Source organism: Nicotiana sylvestris, chromosome 1, assembly GCF_000393655.2.
Source record: "Nicotiana sylvestris chromosome 1, ASM39365v2, whole genome shotgun sequence".
Lineage (NCBI taxonomy): Eukaryota > Viridiplantae > Streptophyta > Magnoliopsida > Solanales > Solanaceae > Nicotiana > Nicotiana sylvestris.
In genome coordinates this window covers 20556800-20572890 of record NC_091057.1, presented here as the reverse complement: position 1 = coordinate 20572890, position 16091 = coordinate 20556800, and the positions used below count along the sequence as shown (strand labels likewise).

The 16091-nt window shown below is 37.4% G+C and overlaps 1 pseudogene; it reads left to right on the top strand.

Annotated features, from left to right (window-relative positions):
* The first annotated feature begins 545 nt into the window (after positions 1 to 545).
* The window catches only part of LOC104230173 (ent-copalyl diphosphate synthase 1-like), a 110084-nt pseudogene continuing 94538 nt past the window's right edge, over positions 546 to 16091 (top strand).

Sequence of the window (16091 nt, the reverse complement as noted above, 5' to 3'; positions counted from 1 at the left end):
AATATATTGTGCATTGTAATACATGGAACAAAGTGTTTGTTTAAAAGCATGACAGCCATGATTCGTGTAATAATATATTCTAGTTAAAGTGATTGTTGCATAACTTTTAGTTGAGTGATAAAGTTTATGGCCATATTATATGTTTATCTCTCATAAAGGATTATATGATTTTAGTATGTGGGCCAAGTGGGAGAATGTTAGAAATCACCGTCACTTCTAGAGACTTCTAGTGTGACTCACATATAAGGTAATAAATTATTTACCTTGTCTCTGAAAGGAAATAATATATCAGATAATATTCTGTAGTTATGCATATATTGTAGTTTCTTTGATGGAAAAATATTACCATATATTAGGAGTCCCTAGAGTAATTATAATTTATGGAGAAGTCCTTAAGGCTAAAATATTTGCCTAGGAGTCCCTAGCCTACCTATAAATACGCCGATGACTCCATCAATCTGCGATAGACACAGACTAAAAGGCTTTCTAGGTTTTCTGCTAAAGATTTTAAAGACAATTCTCTACATCACTTAAACAAGTATGGCTGAAGATATGTTCCTATTAATATTCCGCTGTGTTGGCTCTGTGTTTGTAATCTAATTTCAACAAAGGGTGCGCTCATTTTCATGAATTTGGATGATCCCAATCAAGTACCCATTGAATCTCTTGGAAAGTCATTTCTGTGTGCTTCACCTCTCCCTCTCTCACACTCCCATTATTTAACCACTATTTTCCCTGACTTCTCCTCTAGCTTCATTCTCATATCAAACTACAACATATATAGCTGCCCAAAAAGAAAGCAGGAAATAGAATTATTTCTTCTTCCTCCTCCTTCTCCTCCTCCTCTTCTTCTATTTTTCTTTAGCTTTTTGCTTCATTTTCTAAAGAAGAGCAACCAAAAAAAAAGTGAGAAAGATATTGAATAAACATGTCTTGTCAATATTACTTAACCACGACGACCTCTTCTCTCAGAATATTCTCCTTCACCCCCCGCCGTTACGCACCGAATTCTTCTGCAAGTCAACCTCATGAGTTCTTTAAAAGTGAGCTCTAGTTTTACTACTCTATCTCCTTCTTCTTTTTCTTAATATTAATTGTTGTTCTTTTTTCTTTGGGGTAGGGGTTAGCTTTGATTTTATTAAACCTCGCCTCCACCTCCACCCCCACCCCCATCATTTTTTTGTATCGCTTTGGTTTATGAAGGTTTAACTTTCACATTGATGCATTACTGAAAAAACCATGCATCCTGTATATTATTGTCCTTAGAATACTAGTATATAGGGTCGATTTTTCAACTGAGAATTACTAGAAGTACTATTGTTAGAAAAAATATTGGAAGTTTAAGTACAAAACAATTACTTACAGCCAACGGGTGTTCTACAGAACAAGTACTTTTCAGTTCCAATCTGCAATGCAATGCGGTTTCAAGACCTCGCGCACAAGGTATCGACTAGATTTTTTTCCCTTTCTTTTTGATCTGTATTTTTATTTTATTTTTTGACAAAAACAATGACAATATTGATTTGTTAAAAAATAAAAACGTAGAATACAAAGAGGTGTTTAAAAATGGTTTGGCAGTTATCAAGCGGGACGACAACGTGGAAGAAGTAGACAGTGCAGAAGAACAACAACAAGAAGAAGAAACACAAGAGGTGGTTCGGCCAATAAAGAAAATCTCTTTTTCCCTTAAGTCTAAATTATGACGAGCCAAAACTTTATTAAAGAGATTCAAGAAAATACTAAAATATCATAAGTGGAATGTGAATCTGTGACATATATAACGCAATCCCTTTACCGCTACACTAGTATATTCTCTTATGACAAAGAGATTCACTCCCTCCGTTTCAATTTATGTGAAGTTATTTCCTTTTTGATCTGTGCCAAAAATAATGATCCCTTTTCTTATTTGGAAACAATTTACTTTTATGCAATGATTTATAGCCACACAAAATATATATGTGCCTCATTTTACACCACAAGTTCAAAAGTCTTCTCTCTTTTTTTAAACTCCGTGCTCAGTCAAATAAGCTCACATAAATTAAAACGGAGGGAGTAAAAAAGAATAGCTTATGAGTTATTTGCATCGTGCTTAATTTTTCCACGAAGGATTCCATTGAATCGCCTTTACTGCACCTAATTCCTCCCCTATATATATATATTCTTTTACACTAGCTAGATACAGTATTTCACCTATGAGATACTGCATCTAACTATCTATAAAAAGTGAGATTCACAATATGAAAAATAAAACTTAGTTACCTGCTACAATATATTAAAATACATATATATGACATAAAAATTATTTACGCTTTCATAAGTACGTTTAATTACATTCTATTTTGAGTACACATATTCTTGAATGTCTTTGTTTATAATCGGAAAATGATGTTACGTAAAAGGTGTACAGATCAAATAAGATAAAGCAACATATTTATGCCGTCCGGTTAATGTTGCAAAGTATGGATGATGGAGAGATAAGTATATCAGCTTATGACACAGCTTGGGTTGCTCTTGTGAAAGACATTAATGGAAGCGATACTCCTCAATTCCCTTCAAGTCTTGAATGGATTGCCAACAATCAACTTGCTGATGGTTCGTGGGGTGACAAGTCCATCTTTTTGGCTCACGATCGAATCATCAACACATTGGCCTGTGTTATTGCTTTGAAATCTTGGAATTTGCACATTGACAAAAGAGAACTAGGTAATGATGTCACTGCTTACTACTTTATGTTATCATTCATCATTATTTGATTATATATATAGTACTTTCTTTTGTTTTTGGATAGGAATGTCGTTTATCAGAGAGAATTTAAGCAAGATTGGAGATGAAAATGCTGTGCATATGCCAATAGGATTTGAAGTGGCGTTTCCTTCACTAATTGAGATTGGAAAAAAGATAGGCATTGATATTCCGGATGATTCTCATGTCTTGAGAGAGATATATACCTGAAGAAATCTAAAACTTACAAGGTATACATATATATATATATAGTCAAGCATATCTTAAATCTGCTACTCTTGAGCAGGAAAATTTATTTATGTTTGTGTCACGATCCGGATTTCCTATCCTCGGGAGTCGTAATGGTGCCTACTAGTGTGAGCTAGGCAAGTTGACTGTTTGAACAAATTACCTTTTTGCCCATCTTATATTCTTTAACAATTATGAAGCATTAACTTTTAAACAGCGGAATTTAAATTAAGCGGGAGAAAAAAAATAAACTAGCTGAGCATGAATCCAATACAACTGTTTAACCAAAAACTTCCCAGAACTGGAGTCACAGTTTCACAGACGGTCTAAGAGTACTACAAATAAAGTTTGAAAGAAATAAATACAACACTGTCTCTGGAAATACATGAAAGAAACAGGAATAGTAGGTAGAAGGAGACGTTAAGGCTTGCGGACGCCTCCAAGACTACCTCGGATCGCTTGATGAACCAAGAACAATAATCTCACTACGGTTTGAAGTCTACAACACTGGGGTCTGCACAAAAAGTGCAGAGTGTAGTATCAGCACAACCGACCCCATGTGCTGATAAGTGCCTAGCCTAACCTCGGCGAAGTAGTGACGAGGCTAGGACTAGACTACCAAATAAACCTGTGCAGTTTAACTATATACAGCAGAAAAGAAGACCAGTAATATACAGTCAAGTATGGGAGGGGGTAACATGCTGCGGGGACATTGAATAATAATAGAACAGCAATAAATAAATATTAGATCACCACAGTTCAATTGAAAATAGGAAGGGGAGATCATGCTGCGGGGTACAACAAGTATCAATTGGAAACCCACAATTAAATGTAGAGAAACCGTAACTCAGTTATCAATAAAAATCAGGAAAACAAAGATAGGTGCACGGCATTACCCTTCGTGCTTTAACACTCTCTCACCAAAACAATATATGCATCACCCTTCATGCTTTACACTCTTCCTCACCCAAGAAACAAACACAAGGCAAATAGGGTAATGAAATCTATAACATCGAAATAAAATCAAGTACCAACAACAAATCAGTAAATAAACGTAAAGGACAACATAACTCAATTATCAGCAAGAATAAGGAAAATCAAGGACAAGTGCACGGCATCACCCTTCGTGTTTTTACTCTCGTCCTCACCATAAGAATCAACATAAACTGCACGGCACCACCCTTCGAGATTTTACTCTCATCCTCACCATAAAATTAATGTAATAGGCACTGAATGGTACATCGTGCAACACGTCATCACCCTTCGTGCTTTACACTCTTTCCTCACAAATCATACACGGCATCACCTTTTGTGCTTTAATACTCTTCCTCACCCAAACAACAATCACAAGAAATAAGGGCAAGGAAATAAATGAAATCACAATAACACCCCGGCAAGGGAACAATAATACAACAATCAAATCCCGGCAAGGGAGACAATATCAAAACAATAACATCCCGGCAAGGGAGACAATATCATGATTTTCTCTCTCCTTTCTTCTTTCACATTTACTTCACAACTTGAGCCAATGCTCTATAATGTTCAACAATTCTATTCTTAACTTGAGCCAATGCTCTACAAATGTTCAACAATTCAATTCTCAACTTGAGCCAATGCTCTACAATGTTCAACAATTCAATTCTCAACTTGAGCCAATGCTCTACCATGCTCAATTAACAATAATACTTCCACAAGTCATATTCCTCAATAGAAATTATCATATAGAGCATGAACAATACGAAACAGAGTCACATTAATCATAGTATAAGACTCACGGGCATGCTTGATACCAACGTATAAATACTCGTTACCATGCCTATACGTCGTACTCAACAAATAACACATAGCAAATAGGACATAACTCCTAATCCCTCAAGCTAAGGTTAGACCAAACACCTACTTCGATTCCCCGAACACAATTCACGTCTCAACTATCGCTTTACCCCTTGATTCCACCATAAATTTGCTCGTATCTAGCCACAAGTTACTTAATTACATCAATAAATGCTAAATGAATCAATTCTAATGCATGAAAATGAGTTTTCTAATGTTTTACCCAAAAAGTCAAAAATTACCCCGGGCCTACGTGGTCAAAACCCGAGGTTCGAACCAAAACCCGATTACCCATTCCCCCACGAACCCAAATATATAATTTATTTTCAAATCGGACCTCAAATCGAGGTCCAAATCCCCAATTTTTGAAAAACCTAGGTTCTACCCAAAACACCCAATTTTCCCATGAAAATCATTGATTTTGAGTTGAAATCATGTGAAGAAATGTTAATGATTGACGAAAACAAGTTAAAATTGACTTACAATCGATTTGGAAGAAGAGTTGTCTTTAAAATATCGCCCAAGAGTGTTTTGGTTTAGAAAGAGTGTGAAAAAGGGGAGATTTTTGGCTAAGTATAAAAATTGCAGGTTGTAGATATGAGAATTGCGACCAGGGTTCGCAATTGCGAACCCCAACCTCTACTTTGTTCGCATTTGCGAACAAAAATTTCGCATTTTCGACCAAGTAGATTTTCCGGTCTTCTTCGCATTTGCGATAGACTTCTCGCAAATGTGAAATCGCATTTGCGATAAAAGAGTCGCATTTGCGACTAAGGCAGTAGCTGGACGGAATCGCATTTGCGATGGGAACCTTGCATTTGCGAGATAGTGCTGGCCTGGGCTAGTTTCCATCTGCGACATAGCCTTCGTAATGCGAAGCCTGCAATACATCAGTTCAAAATCTACAACATCCTAAGTCAAAATTCCACTCCGTGGCCCATTCAAAACTCACCCAAGCCCTCGGGGCTCCAAACCAACCATGTACACCAACCTAAAAACATAATACGGATTTTCTCGTGCATTCAAAGCGCTAAAATAACATCAATAACTATAAAATTAGCATCAAAATCATGAAATTTCTTAAGAACTTCAAACTTGCCAAATTACTCAAATAAGGTCCGATTCGCATCATTTCAAATCCGTTTCTTACCAATTTTCACAGGCTCGACTCAAATCATATATAAGACCTGTACCGTGCTCCAGAACCAAAATAAGGGCCCGATACCAATGGTTTCAAACATATTTCTCTTTCAAAAACTCTTAATTAATTCAGGAAAATAATTTCTTTCAAAAATTCATTTATTGGGCTTGGGACCTTGGAATTCGATTCTGGGTATACGCCCAAGTACCATATTTTCCTACGGACCCTCTAGGACTGTCAAATTACGGGCCCGGGTCCGTTTACCCAAACTGTTGACCGAAGTCAAATTGATTCATTTTAAAGTCAAAAATTTATTATTTTTCATAGATTTTCACATAATGGCTTTTTGGCTACGCACCCGGACTGCGCAAACAAATCGTGGTGATGCCGAAAGAGGTTTTTAAGGCCTCAGAATGTAGAATTTACTTTTAAAACAAGTGATGACCTTTTGGGTCATGACATCCTCCACCTCTAAAACAATTGTTCGTCCTCGAACGAACAGAAGAGAGAAGTACCTGAGTTAGGAAAAAGATGGGGATAACGGCTCCGCACATCTTACTCGGGGAAAAGCGGGTTGTCCTCTCTGTCACACCTCCTTTTTGCGCGCCCCGCCCCGAAGGGTAAAATGCGAGGGAGTTTTTTCCAATTTAAGTGACAATATTCGAAATGAGATTATTTATTTAATTCAGAGTCGCCACTTGGGAAAGGTTTGGTTTTTGGTGTCCCAAGTCACCGGTTTATCTTGAATCCCAAATCGAGGAAATTTTCGACTTTTCCAAATGAAGTCTGCGAACCAGAAATTCTAAGTAAGGAATTCTGTTGACCCGAGGGAAGGTGTTAGGCACCCTCGAATCCCGTGGTTCTAGCACGGTCGCTTAAATTGTTATAATGGCTAAATATCTGATTTAAATACATGTTGTGACTTATGTGCTTTTATTAAGTTTAAACCGCTTTTATTATTATCATTTATTTTTATAGAATTGCAACGTCGTGAAAATGCATCTCGAACCACGTCACAATCAATGCACCCGTAGTTGTTAACACATTTCGACTCCGTTGAGATTTGAATTTGGGTCACATAAATGCGCACCCGAATTTAAGAATGTAATTTAATTAAGTCGCGCCTAAAAAGTCTAACGCGTTATTATCTTTGGGGAAGGCAGTGGAATTCACTAAACAGTCCATCCCAAATTCTAAGTATTTATTATGATCAATTATTGAGGGCCCCGGCGATTTGTGATTCATTTGGCGAGGCTCGTCTCATTTTTATTTTAAAGGATAAACCTATAGTGACTATATTTTCTATTAAGTTCGTCTCTAAAATAAAAGAAAATCTCTTAATTATTTACATGCTGAAAACGTAACTTATTAGTTATTAGTTTACGGCTAATGCGATTGGAAAATTGCGATCGAGTTTGTACAAAGAAAAACTGCTTTCATTTTTATATTCTATTATTTACTAATGCTGGAACATGAGAGGGATACACAATAATATCAAAGCCGATTAACTATTCTTCAAGTAATTTAAACTAGCATTATTAGATGAAGAAATCATACATATGCAGCCTCATTACTCATTAATTAATCGACTACATTTTTATACAAAGAGAGGAAAATTAATATTCAAACACAGATCCAAACAAAAGAATTCAACAGGAACAGGAGCCTGATTAATATTTCATTTTTTCGCTTCAAGCCAAGAGTGTACAAATGTGTACCTGGAAACAGCAGTACAAGAACAAAAGAAGTAGGAGTCAGCAACAGTAATAACGCGGCAACAGCAGGTTCAGCAACACCGCAAAACCAGTAACAACCAGTAGAATAACCCAGTAACAGATTGAAAACTCAGCAGTGCAAAAGTACAATCGCAGTCAAAGCAGAAGAGAGAAAAGATACGAGATGCAGTAGTTTCTGACTTTTGAATAACACTCGAAGAAAAGCAAACAGAATTGTTCGAGTGAAAGTTCAAATTGTCTTTCTCTTTTACTATCACAAACTCTCTCAAGTATAAAAGTATGTCAACTCTCAAGTGTAAAAAGAATCTGTCAACTCTCTCTAAAAATCCTCTCAATAATATTCAACTCCTTTTCTCTCCCCCAAAAATCCCTCTCAAAACTCTCAAGTCCCTTAATGTCAAGAAATGACTCTATATTTATAGCAAGACCTTGTCTTGAATTCCTAAACCCAAATTATTCCCCCAATGGCATGCTTTGTCCCACTATCAAATGTCTTCTTTATTTTAAAACTTTGTCCCCCATGCTTACATTAAATAAATGCCACATTACCAACCCATTACAATATGTCCCCCATGCCTACATTAAACAAGTACAAGATTCCTCAACCCATTACAATTTGTCTTCCATGCCTAACATAAACAAATACAATATTCCCCTCCATTACATTATGTTTTGTCCTATTATGTTAAACAATTATATCAAACACCACCCCATTATATTTTGTCCCCCATGCTTAACATAAAGAATTGAAATAATGTTCAATTACCAAACTACCCCTCCGACCTTATTGCAATTACAGATCTACCCCCGAATGCAATGCAATTTACCAGATTACCCCCATCAGCTCTAAACACTCAATTAATCATAACTTGACCAAAATATGATCAAGATGACCAATTTCTCAACAATCTTCAACAGCAATTATATGAACACCATGAACAACACAACTCAAAATTAATGGAATGAATTAACCATATCGGGAACCAATCCTGGTTAATTTAGACCATGAATGTATGAGCAAGAACACAACAATACAAACAACAAAAATACTAAATTAACAAATCAAAGACAAACATAAACTCACATTAAATCACTGGATTTAATCATGAACTTCAAACAAAGATGAACATGAATTAAATCTATTTTTAGCAACAAACATGACGGATTCTAACGATTCAAACAACATTAATATTTTCTGGAAAATACATAACACATGAAACAAATTGAAGAAATAATTAATTAAATTTCAATTTGAATCTAACAAACATTAAACTAACAAATATTCACTTCAACAATAATACAAACATGAAATAAACATGAAAAACAAGTAATTAATCTTTCATTTGGAATTTGAAAAATTAATTTAACAAACAACACATGAACATGAACTAAAAATTAAATATCTAAACATAGACATGAACAAAACAAAAATTTGCCGATTTCAGATTCGAAAATATCCAAACGAAATACGGACAAAATAAAACTCAAAAACTACTAACCGAATCGACACGAATATGTATGGACTGTTTTGATGAACCTCGACCAAAGCTCGACCAAAGCTCGACCAAACGTCGACGAACACGAACCTAAGAAACAAACGAAACCATATCGAGGCATTATCAGCAGTTGGGGGGGGGGGGTTCGTTTGGTTACGTGAAAGAGCTGGGGTGCGGGCAGCAGTGATGGGCTTGACTTGTTCATCAATGGAGGGAAGGCAGTAGCAATAGTAACGACGGTGAAGCTGCGGCGACATGGACGATGAGGACGAAGGAAGCTGAAGCAGCAGCGCGGAATGGAGGAGCTGGAGGATGAAGCACCAACTGAAGAAGATGAAATAGTAGCTCGGAGGAAGATGAAGTGAGGCAGAACAGGAGCAGCCGGAGGTCGACGACGGGGAGCAGCCATGGCGGACAGCAGTAGCTCGGAGGTGACGCGTTCTTGTTCGTTTTCTGGGTTTTTGCCGGAGAAGAAAGTGACACAGCAGCAGCATCAACAGCTGCTACTCGACAGGGGGGTCCGATGGTTCGAGCATTGGGGGTGCGAGGGGTCGTTTGGGCAGTGGCGTTTGGTGGTTGTTTGGTCGTCGACTGGATAGTGACGACGAGGGGGAAGCTGGTGGTTGACGGGGACTGTTTGGTCGAAGGTGTTTGGACGTGAGGGAGGTGATGGGTGGTGGACGACGACGGGGAGGCAGTCGACGCAGCAACAATGGTCGACGCAACAATGGCGGAGAAGAAGAAGAAGGTGAGGTCCAGGAAGAAGAAGGTGGAACGGGAAGCAGAGGAAGTAGTGACAATGGCGGATTGCGGAGGGTACGCGAAGAAGAAGATGATGGTGAGGTAGCCATGGGAGGTCTTCATTTGGGTGATGGAGAAGAAGACAACCAAGGGGGGGGGGAGGCGGATCATTTCCTTAGTTTTTTAGGGTTTTGTCTTGTTCTTTTTGTTTTGTTTTTGTGTTTAGACCAAAAAATGAAGAAAGGGGTTGGGTATTGGATTAATGGGGCGGACCGGGTCTACCCGTGTGAAATGGACTGGGTCGTGGACAATTGTTTGGGCCTGGGGTTGAAAATTGAAGAAGTGGCCCAATCCGATTTTTATTTGTATTTTTGTTATCTTTTCTTCTTTTATTTTCTAAAACTAAATTATAAAAATACTTAAATTATTATTAAGAACTAAATTAAGTTATAAAATCGCAAATTAACTCCCAATAACAATTAACGCACAATTAAGTAATAATTAAGCATAAAATTGTTCATTTGGACATTAAATGCTAAAAATGCAAAAGATGCCTATTTTTGTAATTTTAATTTTTGTAAAACTAATTTAATTACTAACAATTGTAGTATTAAATCCTACATGTAAAATGCGACATATTTTTATATTTTTTATTAATTTAACAAATAAGCAAACACAGACAAATACGAAAAATATCACAAAAATACTCAAAATTGCACACCAAGGAAAATCATTTTATTTTGAATTTTTGGGAGTAATTCTCATATAGGGCAAAAATCACGTACTTACAGTTGCCCCTCTTTGCCCGAAGACACGAAGGGTTTTCGCGCAAAGATAAAGTGAGCGATTTTTGCCTATCCGAGTACTCCGTGTGAAACATTTTTTTGAAAAAGATTTAACCGAACCTCTGCTTCAAAGGTTTCCTACATATCCCTGGCTAAAGGGGAATCAGGTTAATGTAGTTCGGGAAACTTTGGGTAGCTGGGACTACCATGGGATTGCAATGCTTGTTGTTACTGCTGTTGCTGTTGTCACCGCTGCTTTACTGACCGCCTTATTACAACCAAAGAAAAATTGAAACTGAACTAAACACTTATATGCATGTCAACTGCTAGTTACAAGATTCCTATCTATGATTCTTTTGCGACTTGATCTTGGGTCTTAGCTGATTCTGCTTGTAGACTCCGATCTGAATCTTGATGCTTGCAAGTTGTAGGCGCCTATTTATTTCTGCGATACTGAATAGGACGGGGTTGGTAGAACTCGGGACCTTGATCAAACCTTTGAACGATTCGCCTTTCGCCTTTCCGAATATCTCGGGACATCTTCTTTTTGTCTTTTTCTTCTTAGATTCTAGGTTGAGACTCATCTCGTGGGTCATTTCGATCCGTGTGGCTCGAGGTTAGACCTGCGGAAAAACAAACGAACGAAATTTTTTGCCCCAGTTTTACTAGGAAAATTTCATGAATTATTCGCCAAGAAGTTCATAAAATTGATGAAGGAAGATATGAATGCTTAGTTCAGGGTTGGAGCCCTAATACCGACTAGCTGGGGAGAAGTTCAGTTTTAGAGTTGAAACTCTAATACTGACTAACTGGGGAAAAGTTCAGTTTAGGGTTGGGGCCCTAATGCTGACTAAAGGAAAAGTTCAGTTTAGGGTTTAAAACCCTAATGCTGACTAAAGCAAAAGTTCAGTTTAGGGTTTAAAACCCTAATGCTGATTAAAAGGAAAAAGTTCAGTTTAGGGTTTAAAACCCTAATGCTGACTAAAAGGAAGAAGTTCAGTTTAGGGTTTAAAACCCTAATGCTGACTAAAGGGAAAGAGTTCAGTTTAGGGTTTAAAACCCTAATGCTGACTGAAAGGAAAAAGTTCAGTTTAGGGTTTAAAACCCTAATGCTGACTAAAGGAAAAAGTTCAGTTTAGGGTTTAAAACCCTAATGCTGACTGAAAGGAAAAAGTTTAGTTTAGGGTTTAAAACCCTAATGCTGACTAAAGGGAACGAGTTCAGTTTAGGATTTAAAACCCTAATGCTGACTGAAAGGAAAAAAGTTCAGTTTAGGGTTTAAAACCCTAATGCTGACTAAAAGGAAGAAGTTCAGTTTAGGGTTTAAAACCCTAATGCTGACTGAATGGAAAAGTTTAGTTTAGGGTTTAAAACCCTAATGCTGACTAAATGGAAAAAGTTCAGCTTAGGGTTTAAAACCCTAATGCTGACTGAATGGAAAAAGTTCAGTTTAGGGTTTAAAACCCTAATGCTGACTAAAGGGAAAAGTTCAGTTTAGGGTTTAAAACCCTAATGCTGACTGAAAGGAAAAAGTTCAGTTTAGGGTTTAAAACCCTAATGCTGACTGAAAGGAAAAAGTTCAGTTTAGGGTTTAAAACCCTAATGCTGACTAAATGGAAAAAGTTCAGTTTAGGGTTTAAAACCCTAATGCTGACTGGATGGAAAAAGTTCAGTTTAGGGTTTAAAACCCTAATGCTGATTGCATGGAAAAGCTCAGTTTAGGGTTTAAAACCCTAATGCTGGCTGAATGGAAAAAGTTCAGTTTAGGGTTTAAAACCCTAATGCTGACTAAAGGAAAAATTCAGTTTAGGGTTTAAAACCCTAATGCTGATTGCATGGAAAAGCTCAGTTTAGGGTTTAAAACCCTAATGCTGGCTGAATGGAAAAAGTTCAGTTTAGGGTTTAAAACCCTAATGCTGACTAAAGGAAAATTCAGTTTAGGGTTTAAAACCCTAATGCTGATTGCATGGAAAAGCTCAGTTTAGGGTTTAAAACCCTAATGCTGGCTGAAAGGAAAAAGTTCAGTTTAGGGTTTAAAACCCTAATGCTGATTGCATGGAAAAGCTCAGTTTAGGGTTTAAAACCCTAATGCTGGCTGAATGGAAAAAGTTCAGTTTAGGGTTTAAAACCCTAATGCTGACTAAAAGGAAAATTCAGTTTAGGGTTTAAAACCCTAATGCTGACTGCATGGAAAAGCTCAGTTTAGGGTTTAAAACCCTAATGCTGGCTGAATGGAAAAAGTTCAGTTTAGGGTTTAAAACCCTAATGCTGACTAAAGGAAAAATTCAGTTTAAGGTTTAAAACCCTAATGCTGATTGCATGGAAAAGCTCAGTTTAGGGTTTAAAACCCTAATGCTGGCTGAATGGAAAAAGTTCAGTTTAGGATTTAAAACTCTAATGCTGACTAAAGGGAAAATTCAGTTTAGGGTTTAAAACCCTAATGCTGACTGAATGGAAAAAGTTCAATTTAGGGTTTAAAACTCTAATGCTGACTAAAGGAAAAATTCAGTTTAGGGTTTTAAACCCTAATGCTGACTACATGGAAAAGGTCAGTTTATGGTTTAAAACCCTAATGTTGGTTGAATGGAAAAAGTTTCAGTTTATGGTTTAAAACCCTAATGCTGACTAAAGGAAAATTCAGTTTAGGGTTTAAAACCCTAATGCTGACTGCATGGAAAAGCTCAGTTTAGGGTTTAAAACCCTAATGCTGGCGGAATGGAAAAAGTTCAGTTTAGGGTTTAAAACCCTAATGCTGACTGAAAGGAAAAGAGTTCAGTTAGGGTTTAAAACCCTAATGCTGACTAAAGGAAAAATTCAGTTTAGGGTTTAAAACCCTAATGCTGATTGCATGGAAAAGCTCAGTTTAGGGTTTAAAATCCTAATGCTGGCTGAATGGAAAAAAGTTCAGTTTAGGGTTTAAAACCCTAATGCTGACTAAAGGAAAAATTCAGTTTAGGGTTTAAAACCCTAATGCTGATTGCATGGAAAAGCTCAGTTTAGGGTTTAAAACCCTAATGCTGACTGAATGGAAAAAAGTTCAGTTAGGGTTTAAAACCCTAATGCTGACTAAAGGAAAAATTCAGTTTAGGGTTTAAAACCCTAATGCTGATTGCATGGAAAAGCTCAGTTTAGGGTTTAAAACCCTAATGCTAGCTGAATGGAAAAAGTTCAGTTTAGGGTTTAAAACCCTAATGCTGACTAAAGGAAAAATTCAGTTTAGGGTTTAAAACCCTAATGCTAACTAAAGGAAAAAGGTCAGTTTAGGGTTTAAAACCCTAATGCTGACTGACTGGAAGGAAAAGTTCAGTTTAGGGTTTAAAACCCTAATGCTGACGAAGGGAAAGGTTCAGTTTAGGGTTTAAAACCCTAATGCTGACTAAAGGAAAGATTTCAGTTTAGGGTTTAAAACCCTAATGCTGACTGAATGAAAAAGTTCAGTTTAGGGTTTAAAACCCTAATGCAGACTAAAGGAAAAGTATTTCTTGTACCCGTGTACCTTCTTCTTTGGGTGACACCTACTTCTTGCACGGTTGTCTTGGATTATATCTGTTTCAACTTTTCAGACAAATAACAATTGTTAGTTCGGAAATGACGGTCGGTTTGGTGACCTTGATCGTTCTTGTTGCTTTGTTGCGTCCTTATTTCCGTCGCGAAGTCCCGCCGTTGATTGGATTCAAATGGCGAAACTCTTTTGACTGCTCAGGCTTTGTATTTCCAGATTCTGTGATGATTTGCCTCGTAAGGCTCTCTTTTATTTTTCTTTTCTCTTTTTTTTGTGTCCCATCTTGCTTGGAGATTCTCAACGGGGATTTTATTGGGGATACTCTGTGGGGATTTGTACAAATGGAAGCTCTGTGGGGGAATATTTACAAAGTGGATTCTTTGTGTGGATTTTTGTACAACGGGGCATGCTGGGGATTTGTTTCAAAGCGGGCTTTCTAGGATTTGTTGGGGTAAGCTTGTTGAGGAATTTTTACAAAGGGAATCGCTGGGGATGTGCTGGGGAAATTCCAACGGGGATTTTTTTTTATATTGGGGAGACTCTGTGGGGGATTGTACAAGGGGAGACTCTGTGGGGATTTGTACAGAACGGACTTGCTGGGGATTTGTTAGGGCAAGCTTGCTGGAGAATTTTTACAAGGGGAGGCTTTGTGGGGATTTCTTTTTTTTTTTTTTTTAACTTCGTGGAGGCGATTAACCACGTGAAACCCAAACCTTTCAACTTCAATTGCCTTTATAGGCTGCCATGACCAGTCGAGGTCGTCTTGATGCCCCCTGCTGAGGCTGGGTGCCCTTTGCAGATTAGCGTGTATCCAACGAAAGCCCTGTAAATCAGTCTTGCCATCCTTTCTTTGTCTTGGTTTTGGAACAGTGTTAGACCAAAAGGGATTCAAAGAGAAACAAATAATTAAATGGAGAATGAGTTTAAAACTAGAAGTGTCCTTTTCGGGGAAAGGAGAGAAGGACTTATCCGGAGTACATGCAGACTTCAATGAACATGACATGCCTTTTGGACTGGATGCCTGATCTGTGTAAACCGTCTGACTCCCAAAAATTTATCACAACTTTGCCTTGAACACCGAGGAACCTTGCTAGGACTCTGTTGATGACGGTGGTTGTGAGGATCTCATTTTCGGTCATGGGCGCCCTTTGTGGGTTTTCACGAGCTGGCATTTTCATTTCGTTTCTTACCATCTCCTTATAGTGCCCGGGTAGGTGTTCACTAAAAAAGACTTCTCATTTTAATTTTCTCTGCTTAGCGTCGCCTTACGGTGCCCGTGTGGGTTTTCACCAATAAGGCTCTCTCATTTTATTCTTCTCATTTTGTTGTATCAGACCCAAATAAATCCATCCTCCCATTTTGAACCGCTTTGCCGATTGATTAGAAGGACTTGAACAAGGTTTGGGGTGAAAAGAATTTGGATTGAACTACAACTTTGGAACCTTTTGGGCGGGATTATTGCTGAATCGTTATAACTTCTGCCCCAGTTTCACTTTTGGGGGACTTCTTGGATTTTTGTTTTGGTGTGACTGAACCCCAAGGAGAGGTTGCCTATGTATCCTTTCGGAATCAAGTCAAACGTAGTTCAGGCCACTTTTGTTTTTGGATTTTTTTTCTTATTTGCTTTTTTGTATATATATTTTCTTATTTTTCCAATTCTTTCTTCTTCTTTTTTTTTCATTTTTCTTTTTCATTTCAATTTTTTTTTTCATTTTATTTTCAATAATATTTTCAGGTTCCAAAGAGGGTAATCAAAGAAGAGTAACCAGCTCAAATGGGTTTTGCAAAGGGTTGATAGTGTTTGGGTAGCGAGAATGAAAGCCTTCATCATCTCAACCGGAAAAGATTTTATTATATAAAGGATCCAACATAGTACCTTTTGACTGC